General features: G+C 38.0%; 2 protein-coding genes across 2 annotated transcripts in view; one reads left to right on the top strand and one right to left on the bottom strand.

The window, feature by feature from the left end:
- Positions 1-19142, top strand: part of PDE11A (phosphodiesterase 11A) — a 600047-nt gene that overhangs the window by 21701 nt on the left and 559204 nt on the right. The gene's annotated exons all lie outside the window — the stretch shown is intronic.
- The window catches only part of LOC126078331 (uncharacterized), a 56366-nt gene that overhangs the window by 30298 nt on the left and 6926 nt on the right, over positions 1-19142 (bottom strand). The gene's annotated exons all lie outside the window — the stretch shown is intronic.

Genomic DNA, 19142 nt, shown 5'->3' with positions numbered 1-19142 from the left:
CAATCTGTAAACAATGACAACTTCAAAACAAAAAAGGGGAATAAATGGTGTAGTTATATAACTGCCATATGGAGAGGAAGTCAAGGCTGTGTCAAGATAAAACATACTGTTTTAAAATTAGGAAGAAAAGGTAAATTTCAGAGTGACTACAAAGAAAATTAATAAATTTCCTCACCAAAATAAAGAAGAAAATAAAAAAGACTCATCAGGCATAAAATCAAAAACGAAGGGAATGAAAATCCAAAAACAGAAAGAACTCAGCACAGGAGATTAAGTGGAGCAAAGAAACCATTAACAACACAATAAACAGCATAAAAAAACGGCAGCAGTAAATTCATACCTATCGATAATCACACTGAATGTAAATGGTTTAAATGCACCAGTCAAGGAACAGAGAGTGGCAGAATGGATAAAAAAACACATGACCCATCTATATGTTGCCTATAAGACACACACCTTAGGCCCCTGCCACTCTCCTAACTCAGAACTGAAGCCACTCCTGAAGTCCACCTTTCAGTGAAAGATTAGACAAGCATATAAAACAAACAATAACACCTGTGAGGAAGATGTTTCTTCATTCAATCAAGTATATGAGACCAAGTGGGCAATACCTGCCCAAAACCAAAGACGAGAAGAGAGGAAGGGGTAGGAAAACTGGGTGAATGGACACGGGGAGACTGGGGTGGAAAGGGGGAGAGTGCTGACACATTGTGAGAATTACAACCAATGTCACAAAACAATTTGTGTATAAATTTTTGAAAGAGAAACTAATTCACACTGTAAACTTTCACTTAAAGCATAATACAATTAAATTAAAAAAGACATAAATAGGTTAAAAAGCAAAGGATGGAAAAAATATATCATGCAAACAGTAACCAAAAGAGAGCAAAAGTGGCAATAATAATCTCTGATAAAATAGACTTTAAGTAAAAACTCATTATTAGAGACAAGGAAGGGCATTACAGAATGACTAAAGGATCAATCCACCAAAACTATATAACCATGATAAATGTGCACCCAATGACAGAGCTCAAAAGTACATAAAACAAACTAACAGAATTGAAAAGAGAAATAGTTCTACAATAATAGTAGGAGACTTTAACACACCACTTTTGATGACAGATGGAACAACTAGAAGCTCAACAAAACACAGATTTAAATAACACAGTCAACCAACTCAACCTCATAGACATATAGGGAACATACCACCCAAAAGCAGCACCATACACATTCTTCTCCAACACACATGGATCATTATCCAGAATAGACCATAGCCACAAAGCCACAAAGCAAGCCTCAATAAATTAAAAAACACCGAAATGATACAAAGCATTTTCTCTGACCATAACACTATAAAACTAGATAGCAATAACAGAAAGAACAATGAAAAAAATTAAATACATGAAAACTGAGTAACTCTTAAAAACTATTGGGTAACAGAAACCCAGTGCCGTCAAGTCAATTCCGACTCATAGCGACTCTATAGGACAGAGTAGAACTGCTCCATAGAGTTTCCAAGGAGCGCCTGGCAGATTTGAACTGCCGACCCTTTGGTTAGCAGCCGTAGCACTTAACCACTATGCCAATTGGGTAACAGAAGAAATTAAAAATGAAATTAAAAAATTCTTAGAATCAAATAAGCATGAAAACACAACGTACCAAAACCTTTGGGTTATAGCAAAAGCAGTGCTCGGAGGAGAATTTATGGCAATAAATGCACACATCAAAAAAGAAGAAAGGGCCAAAATCAACAGCTTATCCCTACAACTGGAAAAAATAGAAAAGGAGCAGCAAATCCACAGTCACCAGACAAAAGGAAATAATATCGGAGCAGAAATAAATACTGTAGACAATAGAAAAACAATAGAAAGAATCAACAAGACTAGAAGTTGGTTCTTTGATAAAAACTGGCTGAAGGAAAAAAATGAGAATATGCAAATAACCAAAATAAGAAATGAGATGGGTGACATTGCAACAGAACCAAATGAGATAAAAAGAATCATAAAAGAATATTATAAAAAATTGTACTCCAACAAATTCGAAAACCTAGAAGAAATGGACAAATTTCTAGAAAGACGCAATGTATTTAAATTAGCACAAGTAGAGGCAGAAAATTTGAAGAAACTCATACCAAAGGAAGAAATTGAAGATGCTATTAAAAAAACTCCAACAACAACAAAAACCGGGTCCAGATAGCTTCACTGGAGAATTCTACCAAACATTCTGAGAAGAGTTGACACCAATTCTACTCAAACTATTTCAGAACATAAAAAAGGAAGGAATACTCCCTAATTCATTCTATGAAGCCAGCTTAACCCTGATATCAAAGCCAGGTAATGCACCACTAAAAAAAGAAAATTACGGGCTAATTATCCCTCAGGAATATAGGGCCAAAAATTCTCATCAAAATTCTAGCCAACAGAATTCAACAGCATATCAAAAAAAATAAGCAGGATTTATACCAGGGATGCAAGGATGGTTCAACATTAGAAAATAATCATAAATAAAACAAACAAAAAGAATTACATGATCATCTGAATTGACACAGAAGAGGCATTTGATAAAATTCAACACTCTTTACTGATAAAAACTCTCAGCAAAATAGGAATAGAAGGGAAAATCCTTATCATAATTAAGGGCATATACGCAAAACCAACAGCCGATATCATTCTCAACAGAGAAAGATTGAGAACCTTCCTGCTGAGAACAGGAATGAGACAAGGATGCCCTTTATCACCACTCTTGTTCAATATGGTACTGGAAGGTCTAGCTAGAGCAGTAAGGCAAAAAATCGAAATAAGAGGCATCCAGATTAGAAAGGGAGAAGTAAAACTATCCTTATTTGCAGATGGCATGATCCTATACATAGAAAATCCCAGAGACTCCACAAGAAAATTACTGGAACTAATAGAAGGATTCAGCAAAGTGGCAGGGTATGAGATCAACACACAAAAATCAGTTGGGTTCCTCTATACTAAAAAGGAGGACTCTGAGAAGAAAATCCAGAAATCAATACCATTAACAGTAGCCCCCAAAAGGATAAAATACCTAGAAATAAACCTAACCAGGGACGTAAAAGACTTATGCAAGGAAAATTATAAAATAGTACTGTGAGAAACTAAACGAGATCTACAAAAATGGAAAAACATTCCATGCTTATGGGTTGGAAGACTTAACATTATGAAAACATCAATACTGCCAAAGCGATCTATAGAAAGAATGCAATCCCAATCCAAATCTCAACAATATTCTTTAATGAAATGGAAAAACTAACCTCCTACTTTATAAGGAAAGGAAGGAGGACCCAAACAGCTAAAGCAGTATGGAAGATGAAGAACAAAATAGGAAGCCTTTCACTTCCTGATCTCAAAACTTACTATACAGCCACGGTAATTGAAACAGCCTGGTACTGGTTCAATGACAGACACGTAGACCAATGGAATAGAATTGAAAATCCAGAAGTAATTCCATCCATCTATGGGCAACTGATCTTCGACAAAGGGTCAAATCCATTCAACGGGGAAAAAACAGTCTGTTTTACAAACGGTGCTGGTAAAACTGCATACCCACATGTAGAAAAATGAATCAGGATACATGCCTCATGCCATGCACAAACATTAACTCAAAATGGCTCAAAGGCCTAAATGCTAAAGTTGAAACTATAAAGTTCCTGGAATATAACGTAGAGTCAAAACTAGGGGACCTAATTTTCAGCATAAATAGTCTATCAAACAAAACTAAAAATGCATGAATGACAGAAGATAAATTAGACAACCAGAACCTCCTAAAAATTAAATTCTTATGCTCATCAAAAGACTTTACCAAGAAAGTAAAAAAAGAACCTACAGACTGGGCAAAGATCTTTGCCAACAACATGTTTGATAAGGGTCTAATCTCTAAAATATATAGAAAACTTCAACAACTCAACAACAAAGAGACAATCTAATCAAAAAATGAGCAAAGGACATGAACGGATAGAACAGAACAGGTTGTTTCATCAAAGAGGACATTCAGGCAGCCAACAAATACAAGAAAAGGTGCTTTCGACCATTAGCCATTACATACACATACATACATACCCCGTTGCCATTGAGTCGATTCGACTCATAACGACCCTATAGGACAGAGTAGAACTGCCCCATAGAGTTTCCAAGGAGCGCCTGGCAGATTCAAACTGCCGACCCTTTGGTTAGCAGCCATAGCACTTAACCACTACTCCACCAGGGTCTCCTTGTTGTTGTTAGGTGCTGTCAAGTAGGTTCTGACTCATAGGGACCCTATCTATGTACAATACAATGAAACACCTCCTGGTCCTGCACCATTCTCACAATCGTTGTTATGCTTGAGCCTATTGTTGCAGCCACTGTGTCAATCCATCTTGTTGAGGCTCTTACTCTTTTTTGCTGATCCTCTGCTCTACCAGCATGATGTCCTTCTCCAAGGACTGATCCCTACCTGATAATATGTCTAAAGTACGTGAGATGTAGTCTCGCCATTCTTCCTTTTAAGGGGCATTCTGATTGTACTTCTTCCAAGACAGATTTGTTCATTCTTTTGCGTGTCCATGATATGTTCAATATTCTTTACCAACACCACAATTCAAAGGCGTCAATTCATCTTCAGTCTTCCTTATTCATTGTCCAGCTTTTGCATGCATATAAGGTAGTTGAAAACAGCATGTGTTGGGTCAGGTACACCTTAGTCTTCAAGGTGACGCCTTTGCTTTTCAACACTTTAGAGAGGTCTTTGGCAGCAGATTTACCCAATCTTTTGATTTCCTGACTGCTGCTTCTATGGGCGTTGATTATGGATCCAAGTAAAATGAAAATTCCTGACAAATTCAACCTTTTCTCCATTTATCATGATGTTGCTTATTGGTCTAGTTGTGAGGATTTTTGTTTTCTTCATGATGAGGTGTAATCCATATTGAAGCCTGTGGTCTTTGATCTTCATCAGTAAGTGCTTCAAGTCTTCTTCACCTTCAGCAATCAAAGTTGTGTCATCTACATAACACAGGCTGTTAACGATTCTTCTTCCAATCCTGATGCCCTGATATTCTTCATGTAGTCCAGCTTCTCAGGTTATTTACTCAGCATATAGACTGAATAGGTATGGTGAAAGGATACAACCCTGACACACCCCTTTCCTGACTTTAAATCATGTAGCATCCCCTTGTTCTGTTCAAATGACTGCCTCTTGATCTATGTACAGGATCCACATGAGCACAATTAAGTGTTCTGGAATTCCTGTTCTTCACAATGTTATCCATAATTTGTTGTGATCCACACAGTTGAATGTCTTTGCATAGTCAGTAAAACACAGGTAAACATCTTTCTGATATTTTCTGCCTTCAGCCAGGATCCATCTGACATAAGCAATGATAATGGGTTCCACATCTTCCTCTGAATCTGGCTTGAGTTTCTGGCAGTTCCCTGTCAATATAAATGCTGCAACCACTTTTGAATGTCTTCAGCAAAATTTTACTTGCTTCTGATATTAATGATACTGTTCGATAACTTCCGCATTCAGTTGGATCACCTTTCTTAGGAACAGGCATAAATAAGGATCTCTTTCAGTCAGTTGGCCAGGTGGCTGTCTTCCAAATTTCTTGGCATAGATGAGTAAGCACTTCCAGTGCTGCATCCTTTTGTTGAAGCATCTCAACTGATATTTCATCAATTCCGCAGCCTTGTTTTTTGCCAATGGCTTCAGTGCAACTTGGACCTCTTCCTTCAGTACTGTTGGTTCCTGATCATATGCTATCTCCTAAAATAGTTGAACGTTGACCAATTCTTTTTGGTATAGTGCCTCTGTGTATTCCTCCCATCTTTTTTTGATGTTTCCTGTGTCGTTTAATATTTTCCCCATAGAATCCTTCACTATTGCAACTCAAGGATTGATTTTTTTCTTCAGTTCTTTCAGCTTGACAAATACTGAGCATGTTTTTCCCTTTTGGTTTTCCAGCTCTTTGCACATGTCATTATAATACTTTACTTTGTCTTCTCGAGATGCCCTTTGAAATTTTCTGTTCAGCTCTTTTACTTCATCATTTCATCCTTTTGCTTTAGCTACTTGACATTCGAGAGCAAGTTTGAGAGTCTCTTCTGACGTCCATTTTGGTCTTTTCTTTCTTTCTTGTCTTTTTAATTACCTCTTGCTTTCTTCATGTATGATGTCCTTGAAGTCATTCTACAGTTCATCTCATCTTCAGTCATTAGTGTTCAACACATCAAGTCTATTCTTGAGATGCTCTGTTAATTCAGGTGGGATATACTCAAGGTTGTACTTTGGCTCTCATGGACTTCCTCTAATTTTCTTCAGTTTCAACTTGAAGTTGCATACAAACAACTGATGGTCTGTTCCATAGTTGGCCCCTGGCCTTCTCCTGACTGATGATACTGAATTTTTATATCGTCTCTTTCCACACATGTAGCCAGTTTGATTCCTGTGTATTCCATCTGGCAAGGTCCACACATATAGTTCCCACTTATGTTGGTGAAAAAAGGTATTTACAATGAAGAAGTCATTGGTATGGCAAAATTCCATCATTCGATTTCTGGCATTGTTTCTATCACCAAGTCCATAATTTCCAACTACCAATCCTTCTCCTGATTATATGTTTGATCAATTTCAGCCTGCAGAAGTTGGTAAAAATCTTCAATTTCTTCGTCTTTGGCATTAGCGGTTGGTGTGTAAATTTGAACAGTAGTCATATTAACTGGTCTTCCTTGTATGCATATGAATATTTTCCTACCACTGACAGCATTGTACTTCAGACTAGATATTGAAATGTTCTTTCTGACAATGAATGTAATGCCATTCCTCTTCATTTTGTCATTCTCGTCATAGTAGACCATAGGTTATCTGATTCAAAATATCCAGTACCAGTCCATTTCAGTTCACTCATGCCTAGGATACCAATTTTTATGTGTTCCATTTTATTTTTGATGATTTCCAATTTTCCTAGATTCATTCTTCATACATTCCATGTCCTGATTATTAATGAGTGTTTGTAGCTGTTTCTTCTCATTTTGAGTCATGCCACATCAGCAAATGAGCGTTCCGAAAGCTTGACTCCATCCACATCATTAAGGTCAACTGTACTTTTTTTAATTGGTTTTTGGGTACTTTGAGGAGGTAATTCTCCCCCAGTTGTCTTTCGAATGTCTTCTAACCTGAGGGACATATCTTCCAGCACTATATCAGACAATGTTCCACTGCTACTCATGAGGTTTTCACTAGTTAACTCTTTTCTGAAGTAGACCACTGAGTCCTTCATCCTAGTCTGTTTTAGTCTGGAAGCTCAGCTGGAACCCGTCCATCATAGGTGACCCTGCTGTTATTTAAAATACCAGTGGCATAGCTTCCAGCATCACAGCAACACACAAGCCCCCACAGTATGACAAACTGATAGACGTGTGGGGGAATGGAATATTACACAACCATAAAGCATAATGAGGAGTCTATGAAACATTGTATAACATGGATGAATCTGTAGGACATTACATTGAATGAAATGAGTCAATTACAAAAGGACAAATATTGCATGGTCTCACTTTTACAAAAAGTTGGGAATAGGTATACATACAGAAAGCAATGTTCTTTGATGGCTACCAGGGATAGACGGGAGAGGTAGGAGAATCACATTCTAGATAGTAGACATTTGTTGTTTTGGGTGATGGGAAAGGCAATACCCAATATGGGTGAAGTCTGCACAACTTGTTCAAGATAAATGAAGACACTAAGGAATATGCAAGAATAAGGGACAATTTTGGTAAATGCAATAACATACAATTTTGCAACAATAAAAAGAAAAATAAAAAAATTTTGTGTGGTTATGTAAGTAGACATGTATGCATCTATGTGCATAGGAAATCTCATATGAGTATACATAGTGGGCACAGTTACAGATACTTCCTAGACATAACCAAACACCTCACAGGATTAGAATTCTGGGGTTGAAGGCCTGAGCCCATCTTCTTGCAGGACAATTCAGTCAATTGGCATAACGTAGTTCATAAAGATAATGTTCTACATCCTAGTTTGTGGAGGAATGTCTGGGGCCTTAAAAGCTTGTGAGCAGCCATCTGAGATACAATTATGGGCCTGTACTTGTCTGGAATGAAAGAGAATGAAGGAAACCAAAGACTCAAAGAAGAAACAAGTCCACAGTATTAACAGCCCATATGAACCATGGCCTCATCTGCCGTGAAACCAGAAGAACTAGATGGTGCCTGGCTACCACTATTGACCAGGGATACAATAGAAATTCTTGGACAAAAAGGGAGAAAAATGTAGAACAAACTAAAATTCCTAAAAAAGGCCAGACTTAGTGGACTGATGGAGACTAGGTGAATCCCTGAGACTACTGCCGTAAAATACCTTTTGAACTTGGAACTGAAGCTACTCCTGGTGGTCACCTTTCATTCAAACAATAGGCTGGCTTTAAAACAAACAATATTACCCAGGAATACTGTGCTCCCTTAAATAATCAACTATAGGAGACCCAACAGTCAATATTTACTGTAAAACAAAGATGAGAAACTAAGGAAGGGCAGGGAAGCTAGATTAATAGAAACAGAACAAAAAGAATGGAAATAATGAGGAGGTTGATGTATTGTGAAAAATGTAACCAATGTCATGGAACAAGTTGTATAAAAATTGTTAAACAGGAATCTAATTTGCTATATAAACTTTCACCTAAGACAGTAATATTAAAAAACTAAAACAAAAAACACAGTGAGGTATCACTACATGCCTTTTAGGATGACCAAAAACAAAAACAAAAACAAACAAACAAAAAACCCAGACAACACCAAGCGCTGGCCCAGAGACAGAGCAACTGGAACACTAATACATTGCTGGTGTGAATGCAAAATGGTGCAGCTACTGCAGGTAAATGTTTGGCAGTTTCTTTTCTTTCTTTTTTTTATTGTGCTTTAAGTGAAAATTTACAGTCCAAGTTAGTTTCTCATACATAAATTTATACACACATTGTTATGTGACCCTAGTTGCTCTCCCTATAATGTGACAGCACACTCCTCCTTTCCACCCTGGATTTCCTGTGTCCATTCAACAAGTTCCTGTCCCTTTTTGCCTTCTCATCTCACCTCCGGACAGGAGCTGCCCATTTAGTCTCATGTATCTACTTGAGCTAAGAAGCACACTCTTCTGGAGTATCATTTTATGTCTTATAGTCCAGTCTAATCTTTGAAGAGTTGGCGTTGGGAGCAGTTTTAGTTCTGGGCTAACAGACAGTGCAGGGGCCATGTCTTCTGGGGTCCCTCCAGTCTCAGTCAGACCATTAAGACTTGACTTTTTATTAGAATTTGAATTCTGCACCCCACTTTTCTCCTGCTCCATCAGAGACTCTCTGTTGTGTTCCCTGTCAGGGTGGTCATTGGTGGTAGTCAGGCACCATCTAGTTCTTCTGACCTCAGGCTGATGGAGTTTCTTGTTTATATGGCACTTTCTGTCTCTTGGGCTCATTTTCCTTGTGTCTTTGGTGTTCTTCATTCTCCTTTGCTCCAGGTGAGTCGGGACAAATTGATTCATCTTAGAGAGCTGCTTGTTAGCTTTTAAGACACCAGACGCCACTCACCAAAGTGGGATGGAGAACATTTTCTTAATAAACTTTGCTATGCCAATTGACTTAGAAGTTCCCTGAAACTATGGTTCCCAGACTCCCGCCCCTGCTACTCCGTCCCTCAGAGTGTTTGGTTGTGTTCAGGAAACTTCTTAGCTTTTGGTTTAGTCCAGTTGTGCTGACTTCCCCTATATTGTGTGTTGTCCTTCTCTTCACCAAAGATAATTCTTGTTTACTGTCTAGTTAGCGAATACCCCTGTCCCTCCCTCCCCACCCTCATAACCATTAAAGAATGCTTTCTTCTGTGTTTAAACATTTTCTTAAGTTCTTATAATAGTAGTCTCATAAAATATTTGTCCTTTTGTGACTGACTAATTTCACTCAGCATAACAGGCAGCTTCTTATAAAGTTCAACACACACGTATGTATTACTTTTAAAATGTGTCCTCAAGTTCTTTGACATTCCCTTCAAAGGTTGAGCTGAATTTCTCTGTTCCTGAGGGTTACTTGCTTTTCACGAATAGATTGTGGCAGTCCCCTCTGAGACTAGGTTATAAAAGATCATTACAACTTTTTTGTTCTATTGGGTCACTTGATCTAGAAGAAAAAAACTGTTACGATGGCACTCAAAGGTACGGAAAAGTTCATATGAGGCCTCATGCCAACAGCCAGCACCAACTGGCCATTTATATGAGTGAGTCATCTGGGAAGAGGATCCTCCAGCCCCAGTCGACTCTAATGACTGCAGCCCAGGCCAATATTGTCTGTAACCTCATGAGAGACCTAAGACAGAACTACCCAGATATGCTACTCCCTGTCCCGATGGAAACTGTGTAGATAGTAAATATTTCTTGTTATTTTAAGCTACTATGTTTTGGAATAACTTGTTATGTAGCAATAGATAACTAATACAATTTACCATATGTTATGGATTGAATTGTGTCTCCCCCCAATTTTTATCAACTTGGCTAGGCTAGGCCATGATTCCCAGTATTGTGTGGTTGTCCACCATTTTGTGATCTGATGTGATTATCCTATGTGTTGTAAATCCTAACCTCTATGATGTTAATTAGGCAGGATTAGAGAAGTTATGTTAAAGAAGCAGGACTCAATCTACAGAATTAGGTTGCATCTTTAGTCAATCTCTTTTGAGACATAAAAGAGAGAATTGAGCAGAGGGGAAAAGGACCTCATACTACCCAGAAAGTAGTGCCAGTAGCAGAGTGTGTTCTTTGGACCCCGGGTCCCTGTGCTGAGAAGCTCTTAGGCCAGGGGAAGATTGATGACAAAGACCTTCCTCCAGAGCCAACACAGAGAGAAAGCCTTTCCCTGAAGCTGGAGCCCTGAATTTGGACTTCTTGCCTACTAGACTGTGAGAGAATAAATTTTTTCTGTTAAATGCATCCACTTGTAGTATTTCTATTATAGCAGCACTAGATAACTTTTTTAGATAACTAGGATACCATACAACCCAGGAATACTACGCCTATATATTCATCCAAGAGGTGAAAACCAGTGTTCATGCAAAAACCTGTATGTGAATGCTTATAGCGACTTTACTCATAATCTCCCCAAATTGGAAACAACTCAGATGTCCCTCAACTTATGAATGGATAAACAAACTGCGGCACACCTGTACAATGCATTACTACTGAGCAAGAAAACAGATCAAAATACTGATACATGCAACAACAAGGATAGACCTCAGATGCACGAGAAAAAAGCCAGTCACATAAGGCTACACACTGTATAATTCCATTTATTTGACTTTCTGGAAAAATCAAAACTATAGGGGCAGAAAACAGACCAGTGTTTGCCAGGGGCTAGTGATGATTGGAAGATTAACTACAAAGGAATGTAGGATAGCTTTGCAATGTTGGAACAGCTCTATGTCTTGATTTGGTGGTGGTTACATATTTATATGTGTTTGATCAAACTCCTAGAATTTTAGACTAAAAAGGGTGAATTTTATTCATGTAAATTATACCTTAATGAATAAATCTGAACAAAAAAGTAAAAAAAATAAAAAACTTTCCTTTTATTACCTTAGACCTCCTTGCACAGGCCTCCTAGAGGAACTAAGGGAGTAAGAACCAAAGCTTGATGATGGACAAAGACGCTAAGGGATTTGAGACGTAAGGATACATTACCATAGCGATAGATGCTGCTAACCAGGGGCACTTATTATCCTTCTTCCAACTCCCTAAAAACTTTCTCAGTATTTATCTCTAGACCCTCAACTACTATAAGCAATGGGGCATGTACAATAGGTGTGGTGAGATGATTTCAGGTGGTTCACAGACATTGCATTTTAAGGCATTGAGTCACAGAGTGAGAAAGTCTCTTGTCAATTCTCTTTCATTCTTTCAGTTGACCTCAAGGGGCAAGGTTCAACTGATGCTCATATGTTTTTACCATCTCTTTAACACCTGCTTACCCCATTTTTTAACAAAGAGCAAGCAGACTCTAAGAGGCCTTGACTCTAGTAGGATGTTTCCAAAACTTAATAACAGTTTTTGTTTGTTTATTTTCACTGCATTTATTTTTTGGGTTACTTTCTATGTGCAGCTTGTGATACAAAGTTTACTTTTAAAATACACACATTTGAGAATATTTTTTAAAAAGAAGTCTATCCAAAAACATATAGATAAGCAATATTGTAGATAGTATATAGATGTGGTCAAAAATCATAAAAGCAGTAAAAGAACAACTGAAAAATGAGGAAAACTGGAAAAAGCAAAGTCATAAATGTTGAGATTCTAAACCAGTACCAAACTTTCCTAGCTGTTTGATCTTGAAATTGTTTTTGAGACTTCTCTAAGCCCCAGGTTTTCTCTTTAAAATAGAGTTGGGAAATTTTCCCAAAATTTAAAAAGGTTGCTGTGAGGGTTGGTACAGTAACTTTGTTACAAAGTCAGGGAGTCCTCAACACCACCCTCACTCCTGACACCAACCGAAAGTGTAGCGGTCTCCAAGACCACCCGCAGATTCATAATTTGCTAGAAGGACTAATAGGACTCACTGAAAGTTGCTATAATTACATTTATAGTTTGTTACAATGAAAGGATACATATTAAAATCAGCCAAGGGAAGAGACCTAGGGCAGAGTTCAGGACAGTTATGACTGCAAAGCTTCCAGTTGTCCTCTCCCAGTGGAATCATGGACTGCAGTAATCTCTTCCAGCAACGATATATGACACTGCGCATGGAGTATTGCCAACCAGAGCAGCTTACCTGAACCTTGGCATTTCAAGTGTTTATTATGGCTTGGTCATGTAGACACAGTTGACCACCTGGGTGGCTGGTCTGAGTTTCCAGACCACCCAGAGGTCAAGCTGAGACTGCATGATCCAAAGCCCCACCACAAATCATACTGTTAGTATAGACTATCTGCATATCATGGGCTATTAAACACATTTGAGTTGTTTAATTCAATTAATAGATATATTCAGTGAATAGATATATTCAATGACAAAAATGTGCTGAACACAAGGACCTTAAATCAACCTGTCTGCTGAAATGCCTTGGACGCAACAGTACCGTCCATAAACAGAATGCCTGTCTCACACGTAATATGATCTATGTAGAGTAGAGGGTCAATGAAAAAGAGGAAGACCCTCAAGAAGATGGATTGACACAATGGCTGCAACAGTGGCTTCAAGCATAACAACGATTGTGAGGATGGTGCAGGACCAGGCAGTGTTTCATTCTGTTATACATAGGGTCGCTATGAGTCAAAATCGACTTGGTGGCACCTAACAACACAACAGCATGCTTTTCTAATGTATGTGGATGCTGTTGTGATTAATAAAATATAATTTATTTAGAAGTATGACTAAGTTCATAGTAGTTTTGGTTATTATGTTTTTTTCTCAATCGATACTCTCACAAATGGTTCTGTGAAGTTTTGTTTGTTTTGAATATTATGAATCTTTGCCTTGAAAGTGATTGAGAAACACTGGATTAAATGACACTCAAAAGCATCATACAGCTCTTGACTTACACTCTCATAGCTAGTGTCAAGATATGTTTAGGTTGATAAAACTGTTCAGATTGAACCATAATATCAAACTAGTTCATGAGATGTAAGTATGTCTTGCCTGATACACAGTATAGAAAAAGAGGTTATATGTTAATATTAAGTGTATGGGTAATACTAAAAGTAGCAATATGTATTGCTACACAAATTATACATAGCATTATTTAGATATAATGTTTCAAGTTCATTTTCTCATTTTATCACATGGCCTTGTGAAATACACAGGAATATTTTCACTTGACATAAGAGAAAACTGAGGCACTAAGAGGTTAGGACTTGCTCAAGGTCATACTGGTCAATGGCAGGTCCTGAAATTCATTTGGACAGCAATACCAGGGCTCCAGGTAATCCAAGTATGATGCACAAGAGGGACAAAGGCTCTGGGTGGGTATGCTAGCTGGGTCCTGTACATTCCTTGCCCAGTGGGGAGGTGCATGGCTAGGGAATGGTCAGAGGGAACCTCTAAAACATGGAGCAGAAGCAAAGGTCCTTCTCACCTGATACTGTGGACCATTTTGATCCGCACTTACATTTATGAATGGTTTAATTTCAGCATTCCTCTGGAAGGAAAATTAGTTTAACCATTTGCCTCATAAATATAAACCCTCACAATCTTTCTCCTTTATTATGAAACTCCATTCCATCTTTACAGAACTGTAAAAATTTCAAATCACTATTTCTCAACTTCTAAGAAATGATTGCTTTTAATTTGATTTGGAGGTACTAATAAACAGTGATATCCAAATTCTTCTACATAGGATAGAGGAAATTATCAAAAGTAATTCATAACATATAGATTCTTTTTTTTCTTCACTTTTTTTGTGAAATGTAATTCTCAAATTAAACAGACAAAAACAATTTCTCTTAGGAGGTATGCCTTTGATATCCAAAGAATAAATGTATGTAGATGAGTAAAACAATATACTAACTCTTCAAAGTTTTATGAACGAAGAGGTCAAGAAATAAGTGTCAAGATCAGGGAAAGTACTGGATGTGTCTCACTGAGACTCACCTTCATTAGGTCTCCTCGTTTCAATTCCCCTGATACCCACACCTGGTTCCCAAAAATTCTGGTCAATGCACAAAATTCTTTTCTTTGGTTCCATTTAGCAGAGCTGAGACATGCTGACATTTTCCAAAATATCTTCACTAAACAATGAAACAAACAAAAAAAACCAAACCCATTGCTGTCAAGTCCAACTCATGGAGATCCCATGTGTTACAGAGTGGAATGTCTCCATAGGGTTTTTTTGGCTGTAATTTACAGAAGCAGATTGCCAGGCCTTTCTTCCATGGTGCCGCTGGGTAGGTTTGAACTGCCAATCTTTATGTTAGTAGTTGAGTACAAACCGTTTGCACCACCCACAGACCTTACTGAACAAAAAGGGCAAAGCAAATGGAGAAAACTAGAGAAAAGTACGAATAGCTTAAATATGGCCTTGTTGCCAGAATAAGGTTTCAGGCCCCAAGGTAATTAACTGCATTTCAACACCTGTGGTTATAATTTCCTAGATATCTCACATAATTTCTTTCCCTAAGGGCTCCCAGCCTTGCTTGGTCAAGGGACTTCTGGCCACCGCCTCTCATCTTTCTGGTTCTCCAGGTATAATTTAAGCATCCATTTTGTCCTGATCTGTGGATGAGTCTTAAATACCCAGATTCATTTATATTGACACATTCCTTTGGAACTCTTGACCTAGCCTGTTTTTAGTTGGAAACAAAGCTAATCATGAGGATTTTGTTCATAAACAAATAGATAAACTTCTAGGGCTGTGATCAACTCTCTCCACAGCTGAAGAACTCAGAAGAGGCTTTTCTCCTTTCCCCAAACACAGGGAACTCATCTGTTATCAGCCTGATGCAAGAACATATACTGACCACGTAACAGTGTGCATACACTGACATAACATTAGAGTAGCCCAAAGAGAGATGGCTTAAAATAGTTTTAAAAGGAAATTCTCTGAATTACTGAAGCCTGGGAGGATATTTATGTTATTATGAAAGAAGTGTAGTAGCCTTCTCTTTTTTGCCCAGTCAGAAATCTACTTTTATAACCTGACCTGTTGCTGTCGAGTTAATTCCGACTGATAGCGACCCTGTAAGACAGAGTAGAACTGCCCCACAGGGTTTCCAAGGAGCAGTTAGTGGATTCAAATTGCTGACCTTTTGGTTAGCAGCTGAGCTGTTAACCACTGAGCCACCAGGGCTCCCTACTTTTATAATGGAGTATAATTTATAACTCCACCGATCAATACAATAGCCTCTAGTCACTTGTACCTATTTAAAGTTTTAATTAACATTAAACGAAATTTAAAATTCAGCTCCACAGTTGCAGCAGCCATATTTCAGGTGCTGGATAGCTACACGTGGTTAATGGCGATTGTATTGATAGCAGAGAATAATTTCCACGGTCCACAGAAAGTTCAATTGGATAGTACTGATCTAGATATTCTTGCCACTAAAAAGGAACAAAATTTAAAATCTTTTTCCTGTTACAACAGCCTTGAGCAGAACTTGAAGTGCTCAGAAGGAATGAGATAAAAACTTCAGGGCTCACAAGTGGAAAAGGAACTTTTTTTCATCTAGTCTGTAACAAGTGTTAGGACATTTTCAGCATTTTGGAAGGAAGCAAAGTCTCCTTAGCAATCGATGTATAAAAAGTCTGTGCTTAAAGTGAATTTTTAGGTGCATAAATGGACAGTAAGAATAAATTTCCCAATTTAGGAAGTGGAATCCCAGAGTAAACTAGTGTTGGTAGAACACAGAAGAGAGAATCTACAGAACTAGTGAAAAAAAGAGATTGAGATTAGACCAAATCAGATATTATTATCTTAGTAGTCATATCTCAGAGCCCTGGTGGCACAGTGGTTAAGCGCTTGGGTGCTAACCAAAAGGTGGGCAGTTTGAATTTACCAGCCACTCCTTGGAATTCCTGTGGGGAAGTTCTACTCTGCCCTATAGGGTCAACTCAACAGCAACGAGTTTGGTTTGGTTTAGCCACATCTAGCTAAGAGTCTCGCAGTTCCTTCATGAAAGGAAAAAAAAAAAAAAATCATTGCCGTCGAGTCATTTCAGACTCATTGAGTAGAACTGCCCCATAGAGTTTCTAAGGAGCACCTGGTGGATTTGAACCACTGGCCCTTTGGTTAGCAGCTGTAGCACTTAACCACTGTGCTGCCGGGCAGCAGGGTTTCCTTATGAAAAATGATTATAAATTAATATAAAAACCCCAGTACATGTCTTTTATAGTTGATTACTTACTGACTCAAGGGCAACGGGGTTTATACATGATTTTGTTTAACTACATAGTAAAAATCTATATAGTGAAAAAGTGATATATGATATCAGAGAGTATTGTACCAGTTGCCATAGAATCGATTCCAACTCGTGGTGACTCCATGTGTGCCACAGTAAATCTGTGCTTCATAGGATTTTCAAAGGCTGATTTTTTGGAAGTAGATTGCAAGGCCCTCCTTCTGAGGCACCTCTGGGAAAACTTCAGCCTCCAACTTTTTAGTAGCAGGCAACCATGTTAACTGTTTGCGCCACCCAGAGACTCCAGAGAGCGTTCTAGGATGGTAAAAAAAAAAACAGATTAGAAGTCCTTACAAACATTAAAGCTATAAATAGAGCAGACAGAAAATGTAAAGAAAACTTAGCAGATAGACCTGAATTTTTGGGTCTAATTCTGTTTTTAGTTTATGTTGTCTTTAATACTTAGTCTCTATGTAGTGCAAATGGTTAGGCACTGGGCTACTAAGTAAAAACTTGGTGGTTCAAACCCATCTAGAGGCCCCTTAGGAAGACAAACCTGGTGATCTGCTTCCCAAGGTCACAGTCGTGAAAATTTTATGGAACACAGTTCTATTCTGCAACATATGGGGTCACCATGAGTTGGAATGGACTTGACAGCAACCAGTTTATCTTTAAATACGTATTCCCTATGTTACACAGCTATGTCTGTTATATAAGATTTGGTAATTCATTCACTCTTCCAAAGATTCCTGTCTGGGAAATGGATTCTTTTGAACATTTTTTTTAATTAATCTTATTTTGTTTTTGTGATTTCCCTATCTGAGTTGAAATCAGGATGTTCTGTTCTGTGTCCTTGTATTGTGTTGATATCTGATATTATTGATTTTTTGACCAAAGAATTTCCTTTAGTAATTCTTGTAGCTTTGGTTTGGTTTTTTGCAAATTCTCTAAGCTTGTGTTTATCTGTAAATGACTTAATTTCACCTTTGTATTTGAGAGAAAGTTTTGCTGGATATATGATCCTTGGCTGGCAATTTTTGTCCTTCAGTGCTCTATATATGTCATCCCATTGCCTTCTTGCCTGCATGGTTTCTGCCAAGTAGTGTGAACTTATTGATTCTCCTTTGTAGGTGACTTTTCATTTATCCCTGGCTGCTTTTAAAATTTCCTCTTTATCTTTGGTTTTGGCAAGTTTGATGATAATATGTCTTGGTGATTTTCTTTTGGGATCTATCTTGTATGGGTTTCGGTGAGCATCTTGGATAGATATCCTTTCATCTTTCACGATGCCAGGGAAGTTTTCTGCCAACAGATCTTCAACTATTCTGTCTGTATTTTCTGTTATCCCTCCCTATTCTGGAATTCCAATCACATGCAAGTTATTCTTCTTGATAGAGTCCCACGGGATTCTTAGGTTTTTTTCATTTTTTGAAATTCTTTTATCTGATTTTTCTTCAAATGTATTGGTGCCAATTGCCTTATTCTCCATCTCTCCAATTCTGCATTCCAATTCCTCGATTCTGCTCCTCTGGCTTCCTATTGAGTTGTCTAATTCTGTAATTTTATTGTTAATCTTTTGAATTTCTGAATGCTGTCTCTCTATGGATTCTTGCAGCTTATTAAATTTTTCACTATGTTCTTGATTAATCTTTTTGGTTTCTTCAACTGCTTTATCTGTGTGTTCATTGGGTTTTTCTGTACATTGCCTTATTTCATTTCTGAGGTCATCCCTGATGTCTTGAAGCATTCTGTATATTAGTTTTTTATATTCTACATCTGGCAATTCCAGTAATGTATCTTCATCTGGGAAAGGTTTTGATTCTCTGATTTGGGGGTTTGTAGAAGCAGTCATGGTCTGCTTCTTTATGTGATTCAATATCGACTGCTGTCTCTGAGGCATCTATAAGTTATATTTGTTTTATATTTGCTCACTGAGTCTTATCTTCTCATTTGGTTTTGTTTCAATACACCCAGATGGGCTCCTAGAGTGCACTAACTTGATTGTTGGAGCCTTTGAATCACTTATGTCCTGTTACCAGCTGGTTTGAGCTGTTACCAGGTATATGAGCCTATGAGTACATTGACTGTTCTTGAATAGAACCAGCTCAGGTGTCCTGATAGTGGTTCACCTAGTGTGTGGTGTAGGCTCTCGCCTACTATCTTAGAAGAGTAGTGGTGATGGTTGTATGCACTGGTTTCTAGTAGTGGCAGGGGGTCACGCTCTGAAGAGGGCAGGGTGCTGACAGCCTTCCCCCAAGTGCC

This window comes from Elephas maximus, chromosome 6, assembly GCF_024166365.1.
Source record: "Elephas maximus indicus isolate mEleMax1 chromosome 6, mEleMax1 primary haplotype, whole genome shotgun sequence".
Lineage (NCBI taxonomy): Eukaryota > Metazoa > Chordata > Mammalia > Proboscidea > Elephantidae > Elephas > Elephas maximus.
The sequence above is the reverse complement of the archived record's forward strand: the minus strand, read 5'-3'. Positions and strand labels throughout refer to the sequence as shown.